The sequence below is a fragment of the Sapajus apella genome, unplaced genomic scaffold (genome assembly GCF_009761245.1).
Source record: "Sapajus apella isolate SASKATOON/1434 unplaced genomic scaffold, GSC_monkey_1.0 scaffold15, whole genome shotgun sequence".
NCBI lineage: Eukaryota > Metazoa > Chordata > Mammalia > Primates > Cebidae > Sapajus > Sapajus apella.
Window position 1 is genome coordinate 25,848,782 of NW_022436955.1, and position 15,211 is coordinate 25,863,992.

General features: G+C 41.2%; 2 long non-coding RNA genes across 2 annotated transcripts in view; one reads left to right on the plus strand and one right to left on the minus strand.

The window, feature by feature from the left end:
- The window catches only part of LOC116555363, a 785,279-nt gene that overhangs the window by 570,855 nt on the left and 199,213 nt on the right, over nt 1-15,211 (minus strand). The gene's annotated exons all lie outside the window — the stretch shown is intronic.
- On the plus strand, nt 4,172-6,174 carry LOC116555367. The gene is made up of 3 exons (XR_004270503.1): nt 4,172-4,329; nt 5,766-5,768; nt 6,164-6,174. It is a non-coding gene; the product is annotated as an uncharacterized LOC116555367 (long non-coding RNA).

The following is a 15,211-nucleotide window of genomic DNA, read 5'->3' on the forward strand; positions in this document are numbered from 1 at the left end:
TATGTAAGGGAAGTGGGGGAAAGAAGGCAAGTCTTCAGACCTCTTAAGTTGAGTTGGAAGAGTAGTTTGAGGCCACAAATTCCTCCAATTTAGCTTGAAGTCCAACTCAGTAGGTAGCAGCCTCCCTTGCCTTCACCTAAAGCCACTTAACTCCAGATGGATTAAAGACTTAAACATAAGACCTAACACCATAAAAACCCTAGAATAAAATCTGGGCAAAACCATTCAGGACTTAGGCGTAGGCAAGGACTTCATGACCAAAACACCAAAAGCATTGGCAACAAAAGCCAAAACAGACAAATGGGACCTAATCAAACTCCACAGCTTCTGCACAGCAAAAGAAACAGTCATTAGAGTGAATCAGCAACCAACAGAATGGGAAAAAATTTTTGCAGTCTACCCTTCTGACAAAGGGCTGATATCCAGAATGTACAAAGAACTAAAACAGATTTACAAGAAAAAAACAAGCCCATTCAAAAGTGGGTGAAGGATATGAACAGACACTTTATAAAAGAAGACATACATGAGGACAACAAACATATGAAAAAATGCTCATCATCACTGGTCATCAGAGAAATGCAAATCAAAACGACATTGAGATACCATCTCATGCCAGTTAGAATGGTGATCATTAAAAAAATCTAGAGACGACAGATGCTGGAGAGGATGTGGAGAAATAGGAACACTTTTACACTGTTGGTGGGAGTGTAAAGTAGTTCAACCATTGTGGAAGACAGTGTGGCGATTCCTCAAGGACCTAGAAATAGAAATTCCATTTGACCCAGCAATCCCATTACTGGGTATATATCCAAAGGATTATAAATCATTCTACTATAAGGACACATGCACATGAATGTTCATTGCAGCACTGTTTACAATAGCAAGTACCTGGAACCAACCCAAATGCCCATCAATGATAGACTGGACAGGGAAAATGTGGCATATATACACCATGGAATATTATGCAGCCATCAAAAATGGATGAGTTCATGTCCTTTGTAGGGACATGGGTGAACCTGGAAACCATCACTCTCAGCAAACTGACACAAGAGCAAAAAATCAAACACCGCATGTTCTCACTCATAGGCGGGTGTTGAACAATGAGAACACATGGACACAGGGAGGGGAGCACTACACACTGTGGTATGTTGGGGGGAAATAGGGGAGGGACAGCAGGGGGTGGGGAGTTGGGGAGAGATAGCATGGGGAGAAATGCCAGATATAGGTGAAGGGGAGGAAAGCAGCCAATCACACTGCCATGTGTGTACCTATGCAACAGTCTTGCATGTTCTTTACATGTACCCCAAAACCTAAAATGCAAAAAAAAAAAAAAAAAAAAGAAAACAAACAAACAAAAAGTTGCTGCTGTCACCAGTACCACTCTTGAGGAACACCGTGAGCTGTTAGAAGCCAAAGACTCAGCAAGATCCAAGCTTGGGAATAAATTTTATGATACTTTTGAGTGTTGAAAACTGTAGCTACACATGGGACACTACACAGAAAGAGTCACCACATAAAAGGCTTCTGTAAGTGATCTGTGTCCATTTCAGGATCTTACTTATCAACAGAACTGACTGGTCTCCTTGGGGATGCGTTAAACCTGAATAGGATCAGGTCACTCATCCCTCATTAGGTGCCCTGCAGGGCTGAAGGTCACACAAGCAGCTTCTTTCCACGATCTGCTCAGGAGCCACACAGAAGGGACACATGTCTAAACAACACGGAGATGGGATTCCCCAGGAGTGTTGGGGAACACAGCAGAACTCAAGGACTTGTAGCAAAAGAGAAATCCTTCTCTCTGAGCCCTTTGAATGGAATCCAAGCAGTGGTTTCCAGTGTGGTGCACAGATGATTCTTAGAATTTTGTTTTACATTACTTAAAATAATATCATGTTTTTAAAATGTTTTGCATGTTTTAATATGCATGGCATATTACCATAGTGGTAAAACAAGGAAGTGAGGAGCCCCACCCCCACCAGGCAGTATAATGTCAACAGAGGCCTTAGTGGGGGTTGTGAAGTTCCACCCTCCAGTTGTAATGAGGTTCCCCTTCCCTCTCAAATGAAGGCAGAGTGGGAAACTCAGACTTTCACCACTACCTGGCAGTAACGAGGTGGGTACCATCAGGATGGTGTGGTGCCTGCTAAAACAGGCATGGTTTAAATAAGAACCATGGTTAAAACAGGCAAGATTTAACTAAGAATCAGAGTCTCATGATACAATTGTAGATACAATTGAAAAGCACCCATCATATCAGGAACTAGGAACATCCTGACTTGAATGAGAAAAGAAAATTGACAGATGCAAACACCTGGGTGACATATATGTAGAAATTGTCCTACAAGGATTGAAAGCAGCCACTATGAAAATGCTTCAGTGGACAATCATGAACATTTTTGAAACAAATGAAAAAATAGAAAGTCTCAGAAAAACAAAAAGGGAGATGTCCTAGGGGAAAGAAAATAGAAGTTATAAAGAAGAACCAAATGGAACATTCAGAAGTAAATTTCCACTTTTACACAAAATCTGAAATTAAAAGAAAACCTCAGTGGATGAGCTCAACAGCAGAATGGAGGGAACAGAGGAAAGAATCAGTGAAGTGAAAGATGGAACAATAAAAATTAGTTAATTGGAAAACAGTAAAAATAGAGCAAAGAAAAATGAATGCAGTCTCAGAGACTTGTGGGATTACAAAGAAGAGTATGTTAAAGTCAGCAGGACTAGAGAAAAAGATTGGAACTGAAAAAATATTTGAAAATTTCTCAAATTTTGCAAAATACATAAACCTCAGATTCTAGAAATGAGCAAACCCCAAGAAATAGAATCCCGAGAAAATGCATGCCAAGATACATCATAGCCAAACTTGTGAAAATGGAGTCAAAGAAGCCTTCTTGAACACAGCCAGAGAGAAATCATTTCTTACCTGCAGGGGAAAAACAATTTGGCTGACAGCGTTATTTCTTATTGGGAACCATAGCGGCCAAAAAGAAATGCACAATATTTTTCAAATGGTTAAAGAAGAGATCTGTCAATCCAGAAACTTTTGTCCAGTGCGAATATCCTTCTGTAGTGAAGGAGAAATGAAAACATTGTACCAGACTTTGTCACTAGCACACCTACCCTGTAAGAATGGTTGAGAGAAATTTCCCTAACAGAGAAGAAATGACAAAAGAAGGAATCATGGAACTTCAGCTAGGAAGAAAGAAAAATGGGAAGAGTAGACATGTGATAAACACAATGCAGTTTCTTTTTCCTGTCGAATTTTTTTCTTTTCTTTTTTCTTTTTTTTTTTTTTGAGACTGAGTCTGGCTCTTGTCACCCAGGCTGCCGTGGTGTGATCTTGGCTCACTGCAACCTCCATCTCCTGGGTTCAGGTGATTCTCACGCCTTAGCCTCCTGAGTAGCTGGGATTACAGGCACCCACCACCACACCTGGCTAATTTTTGTATTTTTAGTAGAAATAGAATTTCACCATGTTGGCCAGGCTGATCTTGAACTCCTGACCTTAAGTGATCTGCCCACTTCAACCTCCCAAAGTGCTGGGATTACAGGTTTGACATTCACCATGCCTGGCAGTTGAAACAAAAATTATAATACTGCCTATTGTGCTTTTCAATGTATACAGAAGTAATAGGTAATATTTATGTGGGGGAGGGTAAAGGGACTTAATGGGAGGTATGGTTTTCACATGTCACTTGAACTGGTAAATACAATACTAGCAGACTGTGATAAATTATGTATGTGCAGTTGTTCCCCAGTATCTGTGGGGGCTTCATTTCAGGACCTGCTATCGATACCAGAATTCTTGATGCACAAGTCCCTGCTATGCAGTGATGTGGTACTGGTTGGCCGGGCGCGGTGGCTCACGCCTATACCTAGCACTTTGGGAGGCCGAGATGGGTGGATCACGAGGTCAAGAGATCGAGACCATCCTGGTCAACATGGTGAAACCCCGTCTCTGCTAAAAATACAAAAATTAGCTGCGCATGGTGGCGCACACCTGTAGTCCCACCTACTCGGGAGGCTGAGGCAGGAGAATTGCTTGAATCCAGGAGACGGAGGTTGTGGTGAGCTGAAATCACGCCACTGCACTCCAGCCTGGGTAACAAGAGCAAAACTCCGTCTCAAAATAATAATAATAATAATAATAATAATAATAATGTGATATTGGCATATAAACTATGCACATCCTCTGCTATATTTTTAAATCGCCTCTAAATTACTTATAATACCTAATACAATGTAAATGCTATGTAAATAGTTGCTACACTGTATTATTTAGGGAATCATGATAAGAAAGACAGTCTGTACATGTTCACTACAGGCACAGTATTTGTTTCCAAATATTTTTTATCCAATTTGGTTGAATCCGCAGATTCATATCGATGGATATGCAAGGCCTACTGTATAATGCAATACTGAGAGTAACCACTAAAAAGCATATACAAAAAGACCACTGAAAAACACTACGGATAAATCAAAGTGGATTTTAAAATGTTGAGGTAACCCAGATGAAGGAAGAAGAAAGAAAATAGAAAAATAAAAACTATTAACTTTTTTCACAAACAGAACAAACAACAAACAAAAAAAGGCAGTAATTTTTTATTGTTACTTTATTTATTTATTTTTAACTAACGTAATAATTTTGTATACATGGGGTACATAGTGATGTTTTAATACATATACTGTAAAGTGATCAGATCAGAGTAATTATCATATCCATCATCTCAAACATTTATTATTTGTTTAATTTAAATGGCCTCAATGCACCAATTAAAATACAGAGATTGACAGTGGGTAGAAAACATAATACAACTACATGCTGTAGGTGAGAACTTATTTCCAATTGAGTAGTTTAAGTAGATTGAAAGTAAAAGGATGGAAAGTGATCTATCATCAATCGAAAGAAAGTGGAGCAGGAGTGGCTATATTAACATCAGATAAAACAGAGTTCAAAACAAAGAAAATTACCAGGGACAGAGAGAAATCTTACACAATAATAAAAGGGCCAATTCACCCAGAAGATAAGAGAATCCTAAATGTGTATGTACCTCTCAACAGAGCTGCAGAAGATACAAAACAAAGACTGATAGAGCTGGGCAGGAAAATAGAGAAACCCACAATTATACTGGGAGACTTCAAAATCCCTCTCTTTAACATTGATAGAACAATTAAAAAGTCAGCAAGATTATGGAAGACTCACCAATCAACAGGGTCCAAATGGCTTTTATAGAACACTACACCCAACAACAGCAGAGTCCACATTCTTTTAAAGTACCCAAGGAACATTTACCAAGAGAGACCATAACTTGGGCCATAAAAAAAGAAAACCAACATGTTTATATGAACTAAACTCATACAGACAGCATCCTCTGACTTGATGAAATCAAACTAGAAATCAATGCAGAAAGATAACGTGAAAATCTCCAAACCCGTAGGAATTAACAACAGTTTTAAGTAGTTAAGGGTCAAAGAGAAGTCTCAAAGGAAAAAAAAATGAATGAAAATAAGTAAAAGGGCAGGCAAATTTCATGTATAATTACAGTATAAAACATAGACAAAAGACCATGGACACTATCCTTAAATGTAAAGTATTTGCTTCCCAGAAAAAAACAAAACAAAAAATGATGGAGAAAATGCTGTGTGTCAGATTCCAGTTCATGTTCTTCTTTCCTGGGCACACAGAATACTATAAGCTCCTTTTCAAAAGTTGTCAGTTAAAAATGATTTTTCAAATTAATATCATCCAAGAAGCTTCATTAAAGAGTGTAGGGAGACCACAAGGGATATTACAAAAGATCAGAGCTGTTCCTAATCCGAGGCTTGAAGGGGCAAATCAAAGACTTGATTAAAGGCTGTGGGGTGGGAATGTGTAGAGACAACCACCTGGAGAGGAGCTGTGACCTTCAGTCAGCTTTGGCAGGGTGACCCTATAGGGAGGAGCCTGGAGAAATCCACCTTTCTCTCCTTCCTCCTTCCATGATCCCAGTGGCCAAACTCAATGGAACCCAGAAAGTTTGGCATGGCAAGGTGTCGCTTTGTTCTGTAATCCATACAGATCAGCCTAGCAGAACAGAAAACAAGATGGGGAAAGGTTGATCAGAAATTAGGCAGTGGGGAAGGGGGATGTGGAAGTAAATGGGAAGCTATTTGAGTAGCAAAGAGACCCAGCAACTGGGTGACAATCTCAGAAACATGTTTAAAATGGCAACATCACTAGACGGGCTACTTGGTGAAGAGTTGCCAAAAGAGGCTGACCAAGCGCCCATTGACCATGATGTGAGTGAGAAAAAAACCTTCATTATAAGGCAGCCTCTGAGAATTGGAGTTGTTTGTTAAAGCAGCTAGTGTTAATTACCCTTACTAATACACTCAATAAAGTCAGGGTCTCAAATTCTATTAATATGTGGAGTGGAATATTAAATGCACAGTCCAATACTCAGGTGTAATTAAAAAGTGATTCCAATATTTACTTGTGTCTTTTGAAAAATGCCAATGGGGATATAATTCATAATTTTAGTGACTGCTCTCAAAACCTGTTTTGTCACAAATACAGTCCTCTTTTTCCCAGATACTGGCATCCATCAAGCTTCGAAAACTCCCCTCAACTTTCATTCTGTACAGGACTTTTTCTTTATCATCCCCTCCTTCCTTTCAGCCCTTTATAAGTGGGTTGTTGAGTCTCTCTCTTTGTTTTCCCCATCTTCCCTTTCTTCTTTCTTTTATCACAGAAGATCCCCGAATCTGGCTGCCTAATACAGAGAATTGTGTAGGGCTTATCTATAATTAAGAGATGAAAATGGGAGGGACCCAGGGATAGGGTTAAAACACAGGCCATGTGCCTGTTGCAGGCTGTCCTCCTTGGGAAGCAGTCTGAGACAGAGGTGACACGCAGCATGCTGATTGGCAAGGATGTTTTGGATGGACACCCATGGAAGGGAAAGGGAGAAAGAAGGATGGGCAGAGGGCAAGCCCAGCTGTGATGCAGGAGCTCTGGAGCTCGTATGTCCCAACAGCCTTGTCTTTCTTCAGGACAAAATGGCTCGGCCTTTATCCCTCTGCCTCCATCTATTGTTGATGCGGGTTGCCCAGGGAAGCAGATGACCTCGAGTGAGGAGAATCCAGAAAGGGCTGACAGCTGAGGACTACAGGCTGACAGCTTTCATCGCAGCTCGGACAACAAATCCTGCCTTAGCCCATCACCATGGAGAGGGACTGTGAGTGTGCTCGGGTGGGCTGCAGCTCGGGTTCCGAGCTGGCTGCAGTTTATGTGGTCGTCGCTGCTGTACAGAGATTGCTGTTGTTTCATCCACATTTTTCATACCTTCTGTGCAATGCTTTGAGGCCCTTATACTGTGCCACATTTACCTCTCCCTTGAAGAACCCCATTGATATTTTTTCTTTCAAGAGGCCTCACTCTCTGACCCTCAGCCTTTCCTAACCTACTACTTCAATGCTGCTGGGTCCTTTCCTTGGGAACTCCAGTCCCTGAAGGTTCTCTCTAGGCTCTGTGGGCTGCAGGGTTATAGAGAAGTGTGCTTCTGGCCTTGCTGTAATGCATCGATTTCTTATTTTTATTAAAGGACAGGGTAATGACTATAGTCACTGCAAGGACTTATTTATGGCTCTGCCCCTCCTGATTGTTAGCCTTAGGAGGCACTCTGGGGCTGTGGATAACTCACTGGCCTCCTGATTGCTTGTAATTAGGGACTGGGCAGGAATAGCTTTTTAATTTCTCTTTTCCCAATGAGACTGATTTTTCAATTCTTGCAGTGACCCAGACCAGCCTTGTATAAACTTTGGAGTCAAACCCTGATGAGCCCAGAGAACAGGGGAATAAAGGCGGTGGAGCCCTGAAGCCTGCCTCTGCTTGGGTTTGAAGCACAGCTCAGCTGTCACTACGTACAGGGGCTGGGGGAAATTTCTTAATCCAGATTCATGTCAGTTTCCTCATTTGTTAAACATGGATAATAATGCCTCCCAGTTACAGTTGTTGTGGGGAAAAATTCTCTTACCCTGTGCTTAGCTCTGTGCCTGACAATTAATAGGTACCCAAGCAGTGTTGATTGTGTCATTGTCGTTATTGCTATTTCCACTTTTTTTCCCTTCAACTTTTAAGTTCAGAGGTACATGTGCAGAATATTTCTACTTTTCCTATGACAAAAGTGAAGCTCGGACTGCTATTAGTGATTCTGACTGCCTTTTAGCAGCTTCTGAGAATGTATTTCATCATCAACTTTCTTTTAGTACTGTTTCTCCCAACCTGCCTCTAGTTGTGATGCCCTGCTAAGACCCTACAACCATTCTAATGCCAGCGCCAATTTTAGTGCCCTCCAGGGAGCTCCTTTTGAGCCCTTGTTCAGTTTTGTTCTCACTAATTGGGGTCGATTCTCATTCGCTGTGGCCCTCATGGTAACAGAGCTCTCTGAATCTACCAAAGAACTCATCTCCGAGGGGAATAACCTAGGCTAAGGCAAGAAGTGTGAAACTGCTCAAGGGAGTAGTTTCTAGAAAGTTGTCAATATTTAATGACCATCTCTACATCTTTAGCCTTACTTCTTGTGATGGTTAATGCTGTCAGCTTGATTGGATTGAAGAACGCAAAGTATTGATCCTGGGTGTGTCTGTGAGGGTATTGCCAAAGGAGATTAATATTTGGGTCAGTGGACTAGGAAAGGCAGATCCATCCTTAATCTGGCTTGGCACTGTCTAATCAGCAGCCAGCACGGCCAGAATAAAAAGCAGGCAGAAGAGTGTGAAGAGACTAGACTGGCTTAGCCTCCCAGACTGCATCTTTCTCCCGTGCTCATGCTTCCTGACCTTGAACATTGGACTCCAAGTTCTTCAGCTTTGGGACTTGGTTTGGCTTTCTTGCTCCTGAGCTTGCACACATAGCCTATTGTGGGACCTTGTGATCATGTGAGTTAATACTCCTTAATAAACGCATATATATTTATATATGTATATATCTCCTATTAGTTCTGTTCCTCTAGAGAACTCTAATACGCTTCTCATCACCTAGTTCCTTGAATAATAAGCTCCAACCATTTATTTGCATTTTCTTGCATATTCCGTGCTTAAAACCTCTGAGCATACACGTAGGCTGTTTCTTCTGCCTGAAAATCTCCTCAGTCCCCTGTCTTCACTTGGCTGACTCCTGCATTCTACCAGAGTTCAGGTTTTCCTTGTTTAATACCCTCCTCCAAGATTGCAAAGTCTTCAGATTTTTATGGGAAATAGTCATATTTCATCATGTTCCATTCAAGTAGTTTTTTTCTTGGTCATGTTGCTCTTTTGGCATTTCCTTTAACTGTCAACATTACAACTTAGATAGGGATTATCCAGAACTTATGATGAAAAAAGGGAGTACTATTTACTTACAGCTGAAGGTTTGATCATAGAGACTTTGGGCTTCATGGTTTTATGTATCAACTCTATGTGTGGAGATCATGAATTCCATTTATTCATCCATTCATTCATTTATCCATTCATCCATGCATCCACCCACCCATCTCACCACCCAGCCACCCATCCATCTACCCATTTATCCATTCATACATCCATCCATCCACTTGTCCATCCATATACTCACCCATCCGTCCACGCATTTATCCATCCATTTATCCATTCATCCACCCACCCATCTATCCATTCATCCCTCCATCTATTCATCCGACAAAAAAATTTTAATCGAATAATACAAACCTAAATCAGGACAAAGGTGAATCCCTGCCTTCAACAGCTCACAGCCTAGCATAGGAGATAAAATATATGTACAAAACAATAGTCTATAGCAAAATGCAGTCAGTCTGATATAATCAAGATTCCACAGAAAAACAAAACAGCTTTTCTGATGGTGAGGGCGAGGAAAGGAATTCTTGGCAGAGAATGTTGTACTTTAGTTTGACCTGTAAAGAAGGGTTGAATTTTAACCAGTAGCAGTGGAGACAGGTCCTTCCAGGCCAAGGAAGGAGCAAGAACAATGACAATGGCAGCAGAAGTGATTGTGAGGTGTAATGTCGGGACATTTCATGCATCTATGTGTAGCTTGAAATAGTGAGAAGTGAGGCTGCATAGCTGGCTATCACAACAAAGGCCAAAGCTAGATGAAAAGTATGAACTACTTTTGGTAGAAGATCTGAAACTATTGAGAAGTTCTGAGTGTCTGAGTGACATTAGGAGAGCTGTGCTTTTGGAATATTTATTTGGTAATGTTGTACAGATTTTTTTTTTCCAGGTAGAGACCAAAAGTAGTTTAAAGATTCTGGATAGTAACGTGAGATGTCCGGCTGGCCCAGCCCTTTGGAAATGAGATTGCACATAGGAAGAGAGTGAGGGTGTTTAAGAAGCTGGTTGTGTACAACTTGGATGGTCAGGTAGAGAGAGGTTTTGAATCCAAGCAAATGGTGAAGCCTTGACTGAACAGAAAAGTTATGGAGGAAGACAAGAAGTTTTACTTTACCAAAGAAATTAAAAGCAAGAACACCTGGAAGGAGGAGTGGACAGCAGTGGGAATGCAGAGCTGAAACATACCAGTTCATCGCGGTTGGTGCCAGAGTTTGGATTAATTGCCTTAGGAGCTTGTAGGGAAGAATAGCAGAAAGATGGAAAGCTGGTGGTTCTGTTCTTTAGTGTATAGACTTCTTTTGTCTTGTGAAGGGCCCATTAGCTAACAGCTTTCCTGACCTTAAGACAAAGTGAAACCAATTGCCTTGATTGACTGAGGCACCCAAAAACATTTAGAGAGGACTAGCTCCTTCCACCCGCAAGGCTGGAATGTGGACACAGGGTATTTACTTTACTAATCATGGTTACTTCATTCCGTCACCCAGTTACGGTGTCCAGAAGACAGCATTCCTCCTGCCCTTGCTCCCCTCAGATAGACAGTGAAGGACTAGGGTGTTGCTTCAAAGCACATTGCTTTCTGGAGTCCCAGAAGGAAACAAACACCCCAGAGCCGTGTGACAACCTAGAAGGCAGGAACGTTAGACGAGGTGAGACCAAATCCTGAGGCACATGGAAGCCGTAGATCACTCCATCTTCTCAGGAGACTGGCTGAGACCATTGTCCCAGAGTCCTTGGGAGTTTACGGTTTTGTATTAAATCTAAGCATTTCCTTTTGATGAAGTATTTTATGATGGGCATTGTAAATTACTCTAAGGAAACTTTTTAGTCACCAAGAATTTATGACACTGATAAATTTGGGCAATGTCTTTTTAAGTGTCTCTATGAATGAACACTTTCAAAATTTCCCCAGGTTCTAGTCAAAGGTAGAGCCTCCTGGTGATTATTTTTGTACTTTCCATGTCTCAAGTGACTTCTTTTATTAAGATTCCCAAGAATAAGACTTATGATTTATCTTGATGACATATTAACAGCCAGTCATACCAAATACATTTTTCTTTCTTATGTACCAGAAAGTATATTCTTGCTGTCAGCCTTTGGGGTACCATGAATTTTAAAAAGCTCTCTGGTGTTTTCCTAAACATTGAACATTTTTTAGCTTTGTGAGTTATCAGAATAGTTAGAGGTCCTGGAAAGAAAAAGAAACAGAAGTGAAGTCAGAATGATGTCTTACTAATAAGTTGTAAGAAAATGTGCAATTCATCCTATGACTTTGATTTATAAAATGACTGAATTGGACTAACGTTTATGGTGAATCCTATGAAGGGGTAAACACAATTTGTAGTTGGCCAAAATTAGTGGCCTCAGTGGCCACAACTACTATTTCCAATATAAATGAGAGTTTATAGTTCACATTAAAAATCATTTTCAAGGCAGTGTCATTTTGGAAAGAAACAAATGAAATTATTTGAATTTCACAGGGTCCTTTAATGTTTATCTCTTGGACTACACTTCTTGGGTATGTTTACAGCAGAAAAAGCAATCAAATCACCAGCCACTTTTTTCCCAAGAGTAGATGAGTCATTTCTAATTCATTGGAGGAGGGAAGCATCAGCATCTTTCATCTTTGCAAAAAACCCCACCTTTCTTATTTTATATAACGTAATTTGTCTCATCTTCTGCATGTAAGCTCTCACATTTGAATTGAGAGGTTCTAATAGCAAGTTAAAACTATGCAATATGTCCCTGGGGTATTTTGTTGGCACCATCTCCACACAACTAGTTAAGAATTTTTATGTCTCTCTGTCAGATTTCATTTTGACCTTAAATTCTTAATTTGAATTCTTATAAATAGAAGCAAAAATGCATGACAGGCAAGGGAGAAATAGAGAAGCAAGAGGATTTATGCATGTGGGTAGTGGCCTCTTGGTGCTTCTGTTCTGAAGAAAAGATTTCCCATTTTTTTAAAGGAAAAAGAGGACAGAATGTAGAAGTTCAAGAGTGTGCAGTGGAGTCTGGATTTACTCTCACACCTCCTGATGTGCCCCCACCATGCTTTTGTGCTCTGTGGAAGAAATTGCCTGGATTTGTGCACAGAGCAGAAGTTCTGGCACAAGTTCTTGACATAAAATTGCTGCTCCATCGATAGTTGTTGAATAAATCAGCTCATCAAAATGAGCTGGAGTTTAAATTCTAATTGCATCCTGAATAAAATACATACATAAATAGATAAATGAAATAAGCCATTCTTATTGGATATTTTGGTGGCTGGGACATGGAAACTGACTTAGCTTTGCCAGAGAACCTGGTGGATGTTGGTGCATCTCCAAAGTCACCAGAGTTGGCTGGAGATTCTGGAACTAATTTGAATGAGCTAGAACACGTTTAAAAGCTATAGAGCTCAGTGTTGTTGTTGTTGTTGTTGTTGTTGTTGTTGTTGTTTTGTGAGATAGAGTCTCGCCCTGTTGCCCAGGCTGGAGTGTAATGTCACAATCTTGGCTCACTGCAACCTCCTCCTCCCATGTTCAAGCGATTCTCCTGCCTCAGCCTCCTGAGTTGCTCGGATTACAGGCACTTGCCACCACACCCAGAAAATTTTTTGTATCTTTAGTAGGGATGGTGTTTCATCATGTTGGCCAGGCTGATCTTGAACTCCTGCCCTTGTGATCCACACACCTTAGCCTCTCAAAGTACTGGGATTGCAGGCATGAGCCACTGTACCTGGCCTTTAGAGCTCAGTTTTTAAAAGCATACCCCGATCATTATTCATGGATTGTTCATTTATTTATCCTTCACTTAGTAGTTCTACTCATTCATGAACTTTAATCCTGAGTTGGTGCTTCTTTAATGTGTTTCTTCAATAAGTTCTTCCGTTTTAAGTACTTTTATTGTAAGTATACTAAGTGTTTCCTGGCAAGTTGTTGCCCAGCTGGTACCTTCCAATGTCTACTCTTTCTTTCTCACCACCTAGAATTCCTCATCCATTTCAGACTGGTGGTGAGCAATGTGTGTGTGTGTGTAGAGTAAGTTGGGCCCTCAGTAACAATGACGGGGTGTGGGGCACTGATGTGAGCCAGTAAGTTTGATGAAAACACTGAAATACATCCAGGGCTAGATGGCCTTGGGAAATGAAACAGACGGTGGGGCCAAATCCAACCCCAGGCTTAGGTCTAAAATCAGAGCATGAAATAGACATCACATGGAGTCCAAATGACCCTGGACAAGCCTTTGAACTGTCCACAGAGTATCATATATGTCACATCATTTGAGCACATTGGGGACCTACCTGACGTTTCCCAATGAGCCATCCCCAGCCAGTGTTCCTCCAGGGTCTCTCTCTCCCCCAAGACTCCCTGTCCTCCATTCCTGCAACCCTCCAACACCTCTTCTCTCCTTCCTCGTTGGCCAGGTCCATGTATTTGAATTTGCATTAATTGACTGTAATGTTAGATCTCGGAATCTAGTCTTGTAAATTACAAAACTACTGGGGAAGGTATAAGAAACTGTTCATAGGCTGCGTTTGGTGGCTCATGCCTGTAATCCCAGCACTTGGGAGGCAAAAGTGGGTGGATCATGAGGTCAAGAGATGGAGACCATCCTGGGCAACATGGTGAAACCCCATCTTTACTGAAAATAAAAAAATTAGCCAGGCATGGTGGCACGCACCTGTAGTCCCAGCTACTGGGGAAGCTGAGGCAGAGGAATCACTTGAACCAGGGAGGTAGAGGTTGCAGTGAGCCGAGATCATGCCACTGCACTCCAGCCAGGCCACAGAGCTAGACTCCGTCTCCTAAAACAAACAAAAAAAAAGAGTTTATAAGTAACAGGCCTGTAAAACGGGGTCAGGAAGATGGATCAAGTGTTGGACTTGATGTGATAGAACATGGAGGGAAGGCTGGCCAGGCAGAGCTCTTTCTAACATATCTGCTCACTGGCCCAGGGATGTCCTCATCCACAGTACCAAGTTGATTGGGCAGCAGGAATGAGGCGTAAAAAGAGAAGGAAGGGAATATATCAGAGCCCATACACAGTCATCCATAACCCCTCTCCCTGTGTTTATTATCAATCTGGAATTGAACACTGTTTGTAGGATTTCTTGACTTACATTTTTATAAAACTGTGTATTGCAAGGGTATATTCTACTTAATGTGTTTGTTTACAGTTCTCAATGACACACTGAAATTGAGTCTTCAATTTGAACACAAAAAGTATTTTCAAGTCTGGGTGAAGTGGCTCACTCCTGTAATCCCAGTACTTTGGAAGGCCGAGGCGGACATATCACTTGAGGTCAGGAATTTGATACCAGCCTGACCAACACGGAAAAGCTCTGTCTCTACTAAAAATACAAAAATCAGTGGGGCATGGTGGCACATGCCGGTAGTCCCAGGTACTTGGGAGGCTGAGGCTGGAGAATCGCTTGAACACAGGAGGCAGAGGTTGCGGTGAGCTGAGGATGTGCCACTACACTCCAGCATGGGTGATAGAGCAAGACTTTGTTTCCAAAAGAAAAAAATTTCAAGATGTAGCACCTCAAAATGCCAATAATTTGCTATATAGATGTTTTGGAATTAAATTGCAATATGATTTAATAATAGTTTAAAGTATTATAAATAGAGAAAAGCATAAGCATAATTCTATCATCCTAATGTAAAAGTTCTTTTGTTTTTGAGACGGAGTCTTCCACTGTCGCCCAGATGGCCTGAAGTGGCGCAATCTCGGCTCACTGCAACCTCTGCCTCCTGGTTTCAAGGGATTCTCCTGCCTCAGCCTCCCATGGAGGTGGGATTACAGGCATGTACCACCACACCCGGCTATTTTTTGTATTTTTAATAGAGATGGGCTTTCACTATGTTGGCCAGGTTGGTCT